The 17,018-nt window shown below is 35.5% G+C and overlaps 1 long non-coding RNA gene across 1 annotated transcript; it reads right to left on the bottom strand.

Annotated features, from left to right (window-relative positions):
- Nucleotides 1–4,955: 4,955 nt before the first annotated feature.
- Nucleotides 4,956–16,903, bottom strand: LOC132617778 (uncharacterized). Its single transcript, XR_009573830.1, has 2 exons — nucleotides 16,829–16,903; nucleotides 4,956–5,240 (listed from the first exon to the last, which is right to left on the bottom strand). It is a non-coding gene; the product is annotated as an uncharacterized LOC132617778 (long non-coding RNA).
- Between the last annotated feature and the right edge of the window lie 115 nt (nucleotides 16,904–17,018).

The raw sequence follows: 17,018 nt of genomic DNA, 5'->3' as shown, positions 1-17,018 counted from the left end.
TCTATCACCTCCTTTTCCAACAGTTCTGGATGTAGCACCCAACATTCCTCATTAGAGTGACTTTGTAAACAGCACTTTGTGCAATAATTTGGTAAGTAGTCATATTGAATATTAACTTTAATCGACCTGATATCCTTTGTAATATCATCTTCAATTTCCATCCACACAAACTTAGGCAAATCTGCAAGCAAATCAACCTGCACTTTCACTCTTGCACAGTTTGGTCTGGTCTTGTTGATTGTAGCAGCATCAAGCTGGATTGGCTTGCCCACAGCAGAAGACAATGTAAACAAGGATTCCTTGACAAAAAAAGTAGGGAGAAGGTTTGGAAACGAAATCCAAGCCATATCAATTGAAGTCTCCTTTTCCACACTGAATTTAGAATCATATATTAATGGCCTCATTTGATAAGAATGTCCATCTTTTGCCTTCAACCAAAAGAAGCTCTTTGAAGATATATTAACAAAATCTTCCTTCAGATCACATCTTATCAATACATGCCTATCTCTCAAAAAGCCTACACGAACGTTACCCTTTACGCCACACTGAAGAGGTATAATAGATCACAACTCTTCTAGTTCAGGCCATCCATACGAAAACTTACCAACAATGGCATATTGTAGATTTTCAATCCTTTCCATTCGTAGTACTTCAGACGATGACCATCTTACAACGTGTTTACCATCTATAATCTCAACCATCTTCATAGGAATGGATTCACACGTGTGCATGGGATCTTTACCAGTTTCATGCATTAAAGTTTGATGATAATTCTGTGTTGTGGACGTAGGGACTATTTGTAACTGCTGAGCAGTGCTGGACGAAGGAGGAAGAAGGGAGAGGGGAGGGAAATCTTGAGGAGAGAAAGCCTAACCAACCACCAGATGCGGCGGCTAGCCAGTGGTCGGAGTGGCCATAGTATTGTTAGGGTTTCAAGCTAGGGTTTGCATGGGAGGAGAGAGAAGAGAGCGTTGTTTTGTTTCTGGCCCCTATAGGCTTACAGGATCCTATAATCCTAGCATGGTGTAGGTGGATATATATGTACATGGTATAACTAGAAGCAATACTGGAATCAATAGGCATAGTGGGAATAGGAAAAAAACAAACCCAAGCATATGGACATGAAGTGATAAAAAAAAAAAAAAAGCAAACTGCAGTGTTTGGACATGAAGTAAATCAAGAGCAAAGCTAGACATATAGACATGAGATAATCAGAAGTAAACTGCATCACATGGGCATGGGAAAACAAGAGTAAAACCAAACATATAGACATGAGGTGATCAGATGCACACTACAACACAAGGGCATGGAAACCAAGAGCAAAACCAAACATGTAGACATGAGGTGATCAGATGCACACTGCAGTACATCGATATGAGGGGGAAAACAAGAGCAAAACCAAACATATAAACATGAGGTGATCAGGAGTAAACTGTAAATCTGAGGCTCATAAGAAGGATACAAAGTCACTCACACAAAGGCCACAACATAAAGGAAGAGTGTGCACAACTTGTGCACAGCCAAAGTAGGCACACACGCAGATTGAATCATGGCATAAAATGGGGCTATGCAGATACAATGACTGAGCTCTGGCTTCTACCCTATTAGCAGAAGTAGAGTACAATATGCAAGGGATGTGAAAGAAGAATGATTTATGCTTCTTAACAGTGCCTTTAGAGAAAAACATTTATATGATCTCACAGGGATGCAGCAGTTTAGTGTTCAGTCTTTATATTCCTTTAGACCTTCTCCCATGCTTCTGTGTCCAATTCAAACACATACCTACACCTAAACCTATCATTTTAACTAAACAAATCATTCACAAGGACATCTATGATTCCAGTTCTTATATTCTTGGATTCTCATGTTCACATAGGACTAAATGAACATGCCCCATAAACCATGGAAAATGCCATGGTGCCCTTTATGTGGAGGGAAGGTGTTATGAACCAAGCAATGCTTGGTTCTCCCTTAACCCTCTCTCCAGGGCACCTTTTAAAAGGCTCATTCCTAGTCATGTGACTTTGACTCACTCTAGGCCCTTTATGATCATGAGGATCCTGTTGCTTAACTTATTTTGTGTCTAGGTGCCCAAATAAATGCAAGTACAAGTATATATAGCCAAACAGGATCATTTAAACATAAATGGAGACCATTTTTTCATGTTTAAGGTCTGGTTAGATTCACACAGAAGCAGCAGAATGGACCAAAGTATCAGTACATGGTCTTTATGATCAGTTTTATCTCCATAAGATATTATAAACATGTATAAACATTCAATCAAGTCAAGTTATATCTAGACCCCCCCCCCCCCCCCCCCATCCCCCAACAAATGCACATACAGCTTAAATGGCCTAGCCATAGCTATCAGAAAGGTGAATAGGACAATAGGTCACTTTCAGAGACATGGGGTGCCTAACAATCAAGTCACTACATTAGGTCATATAGGTCAAACCTCAAAACTTAGCTGTAAAATCAAAACAATTTACGAATGACCAACTGCAGGTAGATTTTTACTAAAAACAATTTAAGAATGACCAACTGCAGGTAGATTTTTACTAATTCCATTTACTTTGGATGAGAACATAGTGCTTCACAATAAGTATTCAGATTATGGCTCCTTGTCTTAAGTTTTAAAACATGGAAACAACCCAACATTCTGAAAGAAACCAATGTAATTCAAGGAGGGGGAGAGACACACACAAAAAATGCAATCAAACATATCCAATTCTGGGTTCACTTTGCAATACTGACCCTTTAAATCTCACCATAGCATGATCAAATTCTCAGAGGCAGAGTACCAATATTAGACAAACCCACACAATGCAGTACATAGGCAGACACATAAAAGGAAAGCTGGATGTTCATGCTCATATTATAAGTCCAAGTCAAACATTCAGGTTTTGATCCAAATTTTAAAGGGGACTCAACTTTTTCAATCAACTAGTGCATACAAGATTCATACTTACCTAAATGGTTACCTTTTCTTCACTTTTCCCCTTTTCTAATCCCACTTCATTATCCAAACAGATTAACCCCACAAGAACATGCGCCTATCTGACTCATCTTTTATACTCAGTAACCTGCTCCTAATGTAAAGTAACCTGCTCCTAATGTACATTCTTTATTTCAATAGTTTTCATAATCAGCCTAGAACATTTCCAAACTCATTTCTTGTTACTATCAGGTCCTTAACTGATGCCTAATGTTATCCTTAAAGGTCAGTAAATCATTCAGATAAAGCCAAGTTCACTCATTATCCATTGGTTAGGTTTAGACTAATAAGTTTGAAACCACATCTTCAAGATTCAAAGCAAGGTACACCACTTAGGATACAGTAAAAACAACTAAATGCATCTCCATGTCATTACACTACTAAATTAAACTCATATTAAGCTATTCCAAGTATTTTCACACAATTATGACACTCATATCAACAGTCGGCAACCCAACAAAACAAGTTAATACTAAAATGAACATAAACCAAACAGAAACTAAATGAAGAGTTAAAAAATGATAAAGGATTACCTTTTGTTTGCACAACCGTGAACAAGAATGGATTTGGAGCCTTTGTGCTTCCAATTCTCGCACACAACCACACAACAAAACAAAGTAAATGAATATTTGGACTGGAAGACTCTACTTAGTAGTTAAGTCTTTAAATATTTTGACTAAAAAAAAAATTTCGAGTTATGTTTACTCAAATCTCAATCCATGGATCTTCAAAAACTTTTTTTCTTCTTTTTTTTTTGGTGAGGGTTGGGGTTCTATAAATAGAACCCCAAAGTCCATTCCAAGACTTCAATTTTTGATATGGTACAAATAGATTTTCATATGCATGTTGACACCTAATTTTCACCTCATAAGATGCGTATTTTAAATTTTAAATTTCTCAAGTCAAAGACGGAGTAAGGATACTTCCTTTCAATTTTAAAATTTCAAAAATCCTGAGAGAATTGCAAAAATTGACATTTTATTATTATTATTTCATAAAGATTGATAATTATAAGAAAATTATGAGCTATTTACTTTCACAAATATGATTTGAAAAGAAGATATGTATCCCGCTCCTTCTAATTCGGGAAAATTGTTGATTAAAACGACGCATGAATTACAACTCATTTTGACCGCATTTTTCACATTTTAAAATAATGCCCGGAACTATGTCAATATTAGGCTTGTTTTAAAGATAATATTTTAAATCTGCGAGTTTTAAATTTTAATTAGCCTAAATAATAATTTTATTTAGTGATATGCATATTTATAATATATAGTCTTTAATTGATTTAAATTGGGGGGGGGGGGGGTAACTTAAATGTTTTAAAAACTTAAGGGGTGGGGATTTTTCTTAAAAAAAAAAGGGGATGGAAGTATTAAAATAAAACTTCCACCCCCCACTTCATTTCCCTTCCCCCCGACTCCCTTCTCTCACTTTCAGGCGACTTTTAGGGCTAGGGTTTGACCGCCTCTGGTGGCGTCTCGCGGCGAGTTTTTCATCATTTTGACCCAAATTAAGAAGGCTTTTATGTCCTCTCATGTGTTCTTGTGATTACCGAGTTTTATTTCATTTAATTTTAGTTATTTACATCGTTTGAGCCGTGTTTTGTGGATGTTGCTAGGGTTTAGCCACGCATGATGGTTGCCATGGGCGGGACCTTGAGTCCCTATCCACCTTGTGCACCACATGAACTGATGTGGGAAACCCTAGGATAATTTTCACGAATTACCAACGGGTGGGTTCGAATTTGGGGATTTTATCGCATTGGTACAATTCTGGTACAATTGCACCATTGGAATTGTACCATGAAATGTTTTGTCACGACCCTAATTACTGATCGTGCGGGCACCTACCTTATTATCACTAGTAAGTGAACCCTTACCCGTTAACCCATTAATCATTAGACAATTTCAACTTCTTTGACCATTTATTAACAGTCAATAGATAAGTGAATGAATGAATAAATAAAACAAGTCATAATTAAAGGATAATCTAAGTGTGGAAGTCTAACTATTACACCCCTAAAATCTGAAAGTCATCGTACAAGGACTCTAACCAACGATGTCTAAAGAATGAAGTATATCTCAACTACAATAACAAATAATGTCTGGAATAAAAATAAACATTTGGAAAGAGAGATCTTCAGGTGGCATGGCATGGATAGAAACTCACCCTCGGATCTGATCGAGCAAACTAGCTTCAAGCTAGAGATGTAATCTGGATGAAATCTCTGGAACACAATCTGCACTCAAAAAGGGTGCAGCAAGGTAGTATCAGTACAAACACTATGTACTGGTAAGCATCTTAGGCCGACTAAGATTAGTTCACGCATATAAGTATAAAATCAACAAGATAAACAGATAGACACTTAATACTCAAATCCAAGTCACAGAATATCCCATAACAGAGTCACAACCTAAGATGAAGCTTCTAACCCACAAGTTTTTCAAGTTTCAATAATCTCACCTGATAATCACAAGCCCAAGTTCCTTCCCTAGGTACTAATCTACAATTTAACTCAGTCAATGATTATATCAATACCACAACAACCGTTTCAGCAAACACACCAAATCAGAACTAAACGAGCCATATAATAATGCAGAATAAAATGTAATGATGTGCAATGCAAAATGTGATGATGAGCAATGCAATGTAATGCAATGCCCCGGCCAAATACACATTGTACACACATACTACTGATGTCATAGCTCAGTAGTCATGACCTGCAGGGGACCCGTGGTGTCCATGTACCACTCGTTCCGGATCCACTCCTCGGACCCGAGCATAAACCTCCGCCGCGAATGCCCCGGCCAAATACACACTGTACACACATGCTACTGATGTCATAGCTCAGTAGTCATGACCTGCAGGGGACCCGTGGTGTCCATGTACCACTCGTTCCGGATCCACTCCTCGGACCCAAGCATAAACCTCCGCCGCGGGACATATCAATATATCCCTCATTTTCGAAACGAACCTCGGACCACGAGGCATAATCTAGGTCACATATGTGTCTTTCCATATATCTGTACGTAACAGTATTTCCTGCCTTCTAATTATCTATGCTCAAATCATCAAGTACCATGTATCAACTAGTATCACAAGTTCAACAAGAAGATTATATTAACTTCTTCAAAAATTTCACATCACAATGTATGTCTCAACGTATTCCAGTTCATCAGTATGTATGGACTATGAACAATTAGCAATATCAATGTCAAAACACAAGGCATCATGCCACAAGTCTTCCAAACCATTTCCATCATGCATGAGTGTATGAATGCATAAATGAATGCAAACATGGTAAATCAATGCAAACCAATAAAGGAACAGTGAAGCTCAACCATGAAATAAATCATACAAACCGTCTCAACCAACATAAGAGTCAATGCCCCTCTTTACTTCCTCATATAGCAAGTACGCCTCACAACTAAGTCATGTATCACCAAGAAGCTTCACTTTTCTATATATTATCATCAACAGTAAATCATACATCAAGTTTTCATCTACGTACTGTTATAAGTTTATATCACAATTCAAGCCTAAACTCATTATCCTTCCTTTCTCCGATAATATAGGTCACAATAAGAGAGAACTGAGTACAACACGATAATTTAAGCAATAAGTCTAATCACAATAACAGGGCAACAAGCCACCATCAACAACAATCAACCTAATAGAAATCCATCCCGAATCGCCACAGTATGAATACAACTACACCTCATATTTCAGTACATAAGGTAATGGTGACGAGCCCAAAAAATCAGAAGCCACACTAACCTAGCAAGTATCCAACCAAAACACCATGTCCGAAGACTTAATCATGCTTTCTCCAATCAATTGTACACAATACATACGTTTCGCTAGTCAAAGTCTAACTAAAGTAAGTCATAACCTACCTCGAATGCAGAACAGGAGCCACGAACTACTCCACACGAGTCTTCTATTTCTGAAGCGCCTCATAACGGTCAAAGTCTAACAATATGATGCTAAGTAAGCAACAAACCATGTATTTAAACAAGAACAACAATTTGGGGAAGAAGACCCACTTACTTCTACCCCTTTTTAATGGATGAAACCATCATTTAATGGTGAATTTATCATAAATTCTATCTCTACAATCATTAGCCTTCAATTCGCCAGTTTCTAATCAATTTTACCCTTTCCAATAGATTTTAGAACAAAGCTTCCATTTTTAATAGAACCTTAGTCTCAACATGTAATTTCAACCATAAGAAATCAAATTCCTTTCCTAGAAAGTGATAATCTATACTCCTAGATGATTAATCAACAACAAAATCAACAACCCACCAATTATTTAAGGGTTTACTAATTCTAGGGTTCTAGGGTTTTCACCCACTATTGATGGACCTTAAAATAATCATGGAACTTGAAGAAGAAAGGAAAAGGAACAAATAAAGATGGGAACTTACCCTCCAAGATGCTTCCACCAAAGAATGAAGTGAATTTTGCCTCTTTCTCTCCTGAAAACTGACTTTGGGGTCTTGGGGTTAATGGTTAGGAGTTGGGATATTAAAATAGGGATTTTATGCCCCGTCGGTCGCTGCGGCGGCCTCTAGACCGCTGCAGCGGTACCGCTACAGCGGCCCTTTGGTCGCTGCCAGCAGCTAGCTGGAACAGTCCGTACTAAAATGGTCATATCTCCCTCATACGGAGGCGAAACGCGATGATTCTTTTTCCTATAGCTTTGTGATTTCGATACGTATCTAATGGTTTAAACCTCACCCAAAAAAAGGTTGGATGATCAATCTGGAACCATTTCTATACATAGACCTCCGGCGAAAACACCGAATACGAGGGCGACAAAACCCAAACCCATCTAAAACTCTTTGGAACCTCACCAAAACTTGTGGACACGATCAAAATCATCATAATAACATGTTGGAACTTCCAAAATATTGACACGGGGTCATCCTGACCCGACGTTGACCGTGGTCAACTCTAACTCGCTAATTTAACTAGCTTCTCCCTCAATGACTCAATTTACACTCAAACCTTGCGGAAACCAACCCAATGACTTCATTAAGTCATAGATCATACTAACGGGACTTGGGGAAGGGTCAATGGGTCAAAAAACTATAACGACCAAACGGGTCGTTACATGTTTTGTGCTGGCAAGTGTACTATTCCTCGTATTTATCTGATTTTTGTGAATTTTATTGGATTTTAGGGTACAAGTTTGTTAGTTTTTCATTTTATCCTATCTGATTTTATTTTGACATCGGGATAGGGTACGAATCTTGGGGAATTTGGAGGGAAAAATTGGGGCCAGGTGTCCTTCTATTTCGTCCTAGGATTCCTATAGATTTGGTGCTATAAATAGCAAGTTTGTGAACAAAGTAGAGGGCCAGATTTTTACTCCCTAAAAAAAAACTATGTTTCATCTACTATACAGTTTATAGATATATACAAAAATACAATATATAGAGATATAGAAGAAAAATATAAAAGAAAGGTAATTTAAGGATTAGTGAAGGGTTTCATTGCTTGAAGTGTGATTCAATCTTCCTTTGATCTTTAGGTTGCCCCAACAAAAGGTACTATCATATTTCAATCCTAGTTTTTCATCTTCTATAATAGTTATCTATGTTTACTTATCCTATTTGTTAGTTAAAATGATCCTATTCTAAATCTGATACAATTTGCTTGCTTAAAATGGATGGATATGTATTTTACTTTTGATTCAAGGATGAAGATAAGTTAAGATTGAACAATGTTAAATGATGTTCAAAGTTAGTTGTTTTTAGTAAAAAATGAGAAAAGAAGGCAGTTTAGGATGGAAATTTGGGGTTTTAATTTAGTAATGCTGATGATTTTGGTTCAAGTTAGTTATTTATAATGGTTTTGATAAGAACATTTGACTTGTTTTCAAATATGCCTTAGTCTATAACTTCAGGCCTTCTTAGCTTTGATTTGATATTCTTAGAACTAGAATTTCTTTCTAAGTCTAGACATGCACTTCTAGAATCAGCTTTAATTCTGAATATTGAAAAGATGATTTCTTTCTTCCTTGATTGATTGAATATGGACCTGTTTTAGTAGTTAGAGTCATTATGGAATGATTTGTTTTTCTTAATATTTTTAAACTAGATTAAATAAACAAGATAAATCAGAAAAATAGACTATGGAATCCTGTGTTAAATTCAAATGAAGTTTGTGGAAAATAGAATGTTCTGTGTGGTTCTGAGTATAAAAAACAGAGCTTGCAATTCTTTTTAACTACTAAAACTGTAAAAATTTGATACTTGGTGAAGTTATAAGACCTTAAGCTTGATTGTAATTTGTAAAGTTTCTAGTTTTGTCAAAAAATGATTTTTAAAGAGGTACAAGTTTTTAGAATGTAGTTTAGAGATTTTGAGATTTCAAAACTGTATAGGTGTAAGTTAGAGTCTAAAATGAAAGTTAGATGCTTTGATGATTCTTAACTTTGCCTAGTAATTTAATAGGAGTATAAGTTTATCTTATGTGTGGGTTGTGGAATTTTTGAGATCCTGAAATTGACTAAGTCTAAAAATTGAAACCTGTTTTGCTAAACTATATTCCTATAAGTCTATGCAGTCTTATGTGTGTTCTAGTTTGGAAATTTTGAAAGCTTTAGTAACAAACTAGGCCAGAAATGCCCTCTGTTCAAAATATTTGTTTTGTTTGAAGTCATTTAAGTTATAAAAAGTGGAAAATATGAGTTGTTGTCTTCAAAAGATAAAAGTTGAGGTTCAAATTAGTGTCTAGGTTGAATGTAGTGCTTGATAGCTACATAAGTTGTTTTTCTTTCCTTTTGTGTTCCACAATTTGTGAAAAAACAGTTTGTTCTATAGCTTAACTTCTTCTAAAGTTATCTAGTTGATTACAGATTTTTCAAATACCCAAGTTTATTCTGGGAAATGGAATATATAGGTGCTTTCAAGTAGAAAAGGAAAGATTTGAACTGTGTGCTACTCCTACTGAATTTCAGTTTGCCTTTCTTGGTTTAAAAAATAGTTTCAAAGTGTGCATTGTCTATCTTGTCTTATGTAGTCTTGACTGTGCCCATCTCTGTGTACCTTCATGACCCTAGGCTAGTTACCCTGTACCCTTTTATAATTTCCTTCTTAGATTTCTGTGAACTAGTGCATTTCCTGGTAGAAATTATCCTAGCTGTGTGACCTTAATGAAAATCTTGCCTTAAAAATTGTTCCTAGATTAGACTATGCTTCATGTTAACTAATTAAGGTACTGTTTGGGATCATTTGTAATCCATCTGGTTTGGAACACCCCTGTGTATTGTAACTTACCCATGCTTGTAACCTGACACTGTCTTGAATTCATTTGGCAATTTAGGAAGAAATTGAAATTGTTGTTTGATAAATAAGGCTTTCAAGACTAAAATTTTAAGAAAAAGTGAACTTGTTTGACTTGAGAGTAGTGAATTATGATTGAAGGTTGTCTTATAGCTTGCATTTGTTCACTTTTTTTCTTCCAAAAATTGAAGAGTTAAGATCAAGAAAACTAACTTTCCAAAAATTGAAGAGTTAAGATCAAGAAAACTAACTCCTATGTCAAAAATGTTTATTTATGATTCTTGCTAAGTGTTGAAGTATAACGTGAACCTAGAATTAGTTATTTGAAGTTAAAACTGTGAATCTTTTTTTTTGTCTATCATTGATCATTAAGTTTACTTGGCTAATAGGCTATCAAAACCGTGAAAACTAGAATTTCAAAGCTCTTATGTGAGACTATGTGTTCTTGGGCACTTGATTGCTTGTTTTGACCCTACACCAAGATGGAATCCTTTTAAGAGTATTAAAGCTTAGTCTGTAAAACTGGTTCTTGACAGGAAGAGTTTTTGGCATAACATGTAGTGTTAAGGGGATTGTAGGATAGAAAGTGGAATTCTATGAAGGTTCAGCCTTTCCTATTTACTTGGATTCTCTTTACATAAAACCATGAGGCATTTTTGTTAGCTCAAGAATGTATTGCCTCCGGATTTGAAGACTTAAAACTGATTTGAAAGGAAGAAGAGGCTATGTGTGTGAACTGTATGGACCATTTGTGTGTTTATTTGCCTTGATTCTTCCTTATTGACTGTTTTGTGACATTTGGAGTCTGGAAACTTGTCTAAAAATGATTGAAAAAGTGCTAAGTATAAGACTAGAAACCTTTTCTTCTCCTGGAAAAGATTATAAGAGTTTGAAAAGGAAAGCTGTGAATATTTTAGAAAAAATGAAACTGCATTTGTTTGTTCGTTTAACTTGGCAGCTTCTCAGTTCTATTTAGTATGTGATCCCACCTTAAAACCTCTAGAGTACTGCCTAGAACCTTCCTTGAATCTTGTTTGGATTGATATACTAGACTCATTAGGAAAACTAATTGGAAACTGTATAATTCCGTCTTTTTCTCCTTGATGGAAATTGTTATGTTTTGAATATAACTCCTCCATGGTTATTTAGATATAGTCTACCATTTGGAATTACTGTCTTTCTTTTACTAGATCTACACTTGAAACTATTTGAAATCTGTGTGAATGCTTTTTACCTAAAACTAACTTCCAAGACTATGTGTAATTATCAATTGCTTTCACTAGTTTAATGAGATATTGAAAACAATTTGAGACTTGAAGCTTCATTTCAAAATCTGTGAAAACCTTACAAAACTGAACATTCTTGGTTTGTGTTAACTTACCTTAACCTGGCCTGGTTTCTGTTTCCTTTACCTCAATCTTGTACTGCTTCACTACCTTGCCTTTCCACTATCAACACTACTTGTTTTATTATCTAAAAGGCGTGCCATTCCCTCTTTGATTATGCTGTGTTTGGTTCTGAACTTTGACACTCAATGGTATGCTAAAATGGGAATCAAAACTACTTTTACAAGAACAAATGTAGTACTTGCTTACTTGTACCTACCTCTGTAGCTGACTTGTGAATTTCTATGGCCTATCTACATGATTTCCCATCTCTGCCAGCTTGCTTGTGACCATGACATGTTTAGTATGGTATTTTGAGCCTAGGACAGTATCATAAACCCATTATGGCCACAGTTGAGGACTCTTTGGATCTGTAATTGCTCTCATATGAGTCTCCTATCATTTGTGATTTGCTATGACTGCAATTTGAACTATGTTTGCATTTGTGTTAGCTTCACCCTCTTAAGGACTTGTTGGTCTTGTCTTGACTAATCCATTACACCCTAGTTAGATTCAGTTTGATCCTACATTCATGTTAAACCTGTCATGCTCTTCCTAACTGTTTGAGTCTCAAACACTTGTTGTGCCTTGCCTTGGTTATCCTTGCATTACCTAAAGCTGCATGTTTTCTTCACCTTGTATTTGATGCATTACTCTGTGGCATTTTTGTTTATATGATAATTAACCTTGCGTCTGTGCTTGATTGTTTAAACTTTGATCAGTAGCCAAAAACTCAAATTTATGGCCTATACATGACTTGAGTATGGTGTTTGGAGTTAAGGTTAATTGAATGTGTAGTTGTATATCAAGTGTATATGAAGGGTATACCCTTTAAAGGGTTTTGCTCTTCATATTTTAGTAGTATACTGGTAGTATATCATGTATACTAGAGTCTTGACACTTAGAAAGTTAAGAAGAAAACCAAGTAGTATATCAGTAGTATATCGCGTATATCATAATCAGATATTTAGAAAATTTTAAGGAGAATATAAGTTTGGGCCACAATTCTGGGCCTGTACTTAGTTTTGGCGATCTGATAATTGTTATATTTGGCCACTGATGGGCTTTTGCATAAATTACTCGCTATTTTTTAGTATAATAATTGTGGGCTTGGCTCAAAAGCATTGTATTTCATTTTTTGGGCTATGTAATAATTGTAGGTTTTAATTTGGTTATTCGAGTTTAATTTGCAGATGTATTCTAATGTTATGTGTACCCGTTTGTATCCTTGTCCACCCAAACCCGTTGGTGGGTCCCAATGAGGCCCACTAATGTATCTAGATCGAGTCAACCTTTCTCTTGGAGCATAGCATGGAGCATACGCAATTTTGGGCCTTAAGGATACCCTGCTGCATATTTATTTCTATTTGGGCTTGGTCGGCCCAATAGCCTTATCTCTTTATTTATACATTTAAATTCTATACTTGTATATTTATTTATAAATTGGAATCCTTAAGGTTATCCCACATTTAAAGTTTCCTAAACTTGATTTTAAAACTACACAAAACTGATTTTGGAAACTTTAATATAACTTGTGACTTCAAACGGATTGATTTAGTATAATTTGGACTAAAAATGATCAATTTCATAAATTATGGGGTTGATTTGAATATTTTTGAAACCTGTGGACTGATATGAACCTATGGACTATGCGGACTGCTTTAAAGACTTTATAATCTGTTTTGACTAATTTTTAGTAACTTGGACTATTTTGGACTAAAATTGGCTAAAAATCTAAAAAAAAAGGGCATAAAATGCGGTTAAAATATGGTTAATAACAGTATGCCAAAAAATGATTTTCTTAAAACTTAACTTAAACTAAAAAATCTTTTTAAAACTCGGGTAGACTTACGTAGTGTTCTACTTAGGTTAACGCCTTCGGGTTTTAACCTAGGTGTTCTAGTCCAAAACCCAAAATGCCCAATTTTGCCCAAAACTCTACCACTTTTGTTTCTTGAAAGTGTTGTATTTTGCATGAATGACTAACCTTTTATTACGGGAATCTAAAACAAAAGCAGTTTTTATAAAAAAATAATTTATATTCACAAGGCATACTATTAGAACCCGTAGGTCAACCGTATTTTACGGATCCTTAATACTGAGGTGCCTAACACCTTCCCCGAGGGATCACTAAAACCCTTACCAAACTTTAGTATAGATTGGTTTCTTTTAAAATTTAACCATTTTAAATGAACCATTTCGAACTGGTTTTCCTAACTTACCTATAAGTTAGGTGGTGACTCTAAAATAATGTCCATTTAGAGCACCATCCACGTAGAAGTTTATTTTTTCCTTTTTCCCGGTACGATTGACAACTGTACTTTCCCGGTTCATTTTCCTTTTTTTAATGAGTCAAGTGCAAATATGAATCGGAAAAAATACGACCCGCTACAATGCAAAAACGTGAGACTATGAATTTAACGATCAGATCCTACAACAAACGAGTGTATACGGTCAGATCTGCCTGATTTTGTGTTGATCCAAACCATACCCTTATGAACCAATAAGAAACGAGTTCGTACAGTGCAATTAAACAACAAAAGATGTAAAATCGTATGTTTGATTCAAGAAATAAAAGGAAAAGCAAAAGAAGGGATGATTACCATCGTGTTTGGATGGAATTCTAGTGAAAACAATATTGAGCATTGATTGTTTCATGCTTTTAGTCGTACCAGGATTGTTAGAGCTCTGCGAAATCTAACCCTTTGCCATTTTTGGGCAAGAAAGAGAAAATGAACCATAGGCGGCGCCTAGGGTTTGCGTGGAAGAGGAAATGAGTGGAGAGAGAAGGGTATATGAGTGTGTTTGGTGTAAAATGAGGAAATGAAAGGGGTATACCCTTATGTCTGATGGCTTCGTTGGGCCGGGTCGGTCCAATTTGTTAGGCTGGACTGGGTCCAAAATAAAAGGAAAGGGATGGGGCCTTAATTTGCATATAACATATGCATATATTTGCGTATATTATGTGTATATACGCATACGAATGGCAAGATGGGTAGACTAAAAATGCTAAAGTATTGATTATTGATCACATTATAGAAATTAGGAAATGATTAGCATTTTTAATTAATTTTAAAACACGACTAATTATGTAACTAGACAGAATTTGCAAATATAGCTTTGGTTAGTTTAAAAATCAAATGAGTGTTGCAATTATGACCCTTTGTTAACTAATTGTGGCCGTAATGTAAACAATTAGTAGTTAAAACCAATTTGTAATAATGACCCTCTAATTGATTATTCAATCTAATTAAGCCCTGAAACAATTTATTAATTTCAACCAATTATGCACACAAAATTAGAGATTAGGGGGTAAAATGGTAAATTCCTTTAATTACTCTAATTCCATGGATTAAAGGGAATAAATCATTTGTCAATTTGAATTTTTCCATAATTTAACAATTAAAGAAATAATTATTCAAAATTGTTTTGCTCTTAATTAATTTTAACAAATATTTCATAAATGTCATAAAATGCATCAATTAATTTCTAAATAATTTATAATGTCATGAAAATCTCTTTGTCAATTTAAAGAAGTAAAATATTAAAAAAAAAAAAAGACAGCCCGGTGCACTAAGCTCCCGCTATGCGCGGGGTCCAGGGAAGGGCCGGACCACAAGGGTCTATTGTACACAGCCTTACCTTGCATTTCTGCAAGAGGCTGTTTCCACGGCTCAAACCCGTGACCTCCTGGTCACATGGCAACAACTTTACCAGTTACGCCAAGGCTCCCCTTCAAAGAAGTAAAATATTGACCTCAATAATTTTATAAAAATTATTTAATTCTTTTAAGAGGCCTAGCTCGTTTTATTCATCATCCAAGGACCCTGAGTAATTAAAATAAATTACGGGAGGTCAAAAATTAGGTGTCAACAACCTTCTCGGTCCATATTTCGTTATATCTTTTGGATAGCCTTGTCGGCTTGTGTACATGGGCACAGTTGATGACAAATCTCTTGGCATGGGTTCCTTACCATTTATGACATCTATTAGTTAGCATTATGGCCCACTCAGGTATGATTATGAGGTGCATGTATGTCAGGTGGTGCTCGGTAGGTTAGCTTTGGGTGCTCGTCATGGCCCTCGGGTTGGGTCGTGACATCATCTATACTAAAGGAATCTCATGGGTGCACGAAAACACTGGTTCATTGCCTTAGAATAGCAAAAGTCGCATATTTTCAAACATGGTCTACAACTTTCATCTAACAGTATATTTTCTAACTCAGGATCATTACAACACATTTATTGGATCAATTCACAAAAATAATCACAACACAAGCTCATAACCCAAGCTCCACGAATAAACTAATTCGAATAATTAACATAGATTCTATATACTGTATACTATTGAGTGACTAAACTGGTTCCTGATATAAGTTGTTGAAGAACCTCACGTGAAGAAAAATAATCACATACAGGGCAGTTTATATCAGTAAACAATAAGTTCCAGGATAGGGCAATGAAAAAAATTATCTAATAAAATTCTAGTGAGAATGCTGAAGAATAAATCCTAATAAACACCCTTATTCACATAAACAAAACAGAAACACTTAGACGTGACATAAAATGAATAGGATTAATTGCATATTTATCGTTTTTACTTCTTTATATTTTGTAATAGGATAGTAAACTAAAAGAAGAGAATATACAAAAATCATGCAACTACTTAGTAGTTAGGATCAGCTGGCATACTTAAAGGTGTGGGAAACTCATTAAAATTTTGAACTGAATTTCTTTTAGAGCAATGTTTAGAAACAATAAGCTAGCAAATATGGTAACATATAGAAGAAGAAATCCCATCTTGTAAATCAAGTAAAGGGAACATAACAATCTACTCCCTGAGGTTCTCTGGAAGTGCAAAAAAAAAAAAAAAAAGTAGATTATAGCTCTAAGTTTAGTTACTTGACTTTTGAGGAATTATAATTGATTACAGTTAAGTTAGCAAGGTGAACTTCCTGCAAAAGAACAAGAACTTTTTATATAAGGTAAAGTTATATATATATATATATATATATATGTGTGTGTGTGTCAAAGCTGGAATAGACTGCAAAAGAATAAGGATTAGCTTAACTGGAATTGTTTTTCACAAATGGAAAAACCTAGGCTAGTGGTACCACCTAAAAGGCGAAAAAAAAATTGGCACATACCTGTTTGCAGTAAATAGTTAGCAAGTTTAGCAAATGCTTTGGCATATTCCTCCATTTTCTCCAGATGGACAACAACAACAACAACAACAACAACAACCCAGTGAAATCCCACAACGTGGGGTCTGGGGAGGGTAGAGTGTACGCAGACCTTACTCCTACCAAGGTAGGATGGCTGTTTCCGAGAGACCCT

The sequence above is a fragment of the Lycium barbarum genome, chromosome 11 (genome assembly GCF_019175385.1).
Source record: "Lycium barbarum isolate Lr01 chromosome 11, ASM1917538v2, whole genome shotgun sequence".
NCBI classification, from domain to species: domain Eukaryota; kingdom Viridiplantae; phylum Streptophyta; class Magnoliopsida; order Solanales; family Solanaceae; genus Lycium; species Lycium barbarum.
The sequence above is the reverse complement of the archived record's forward strand: the minus strand, read 5'-3'. Positions and strand labels throughout refer to the sequence as shown.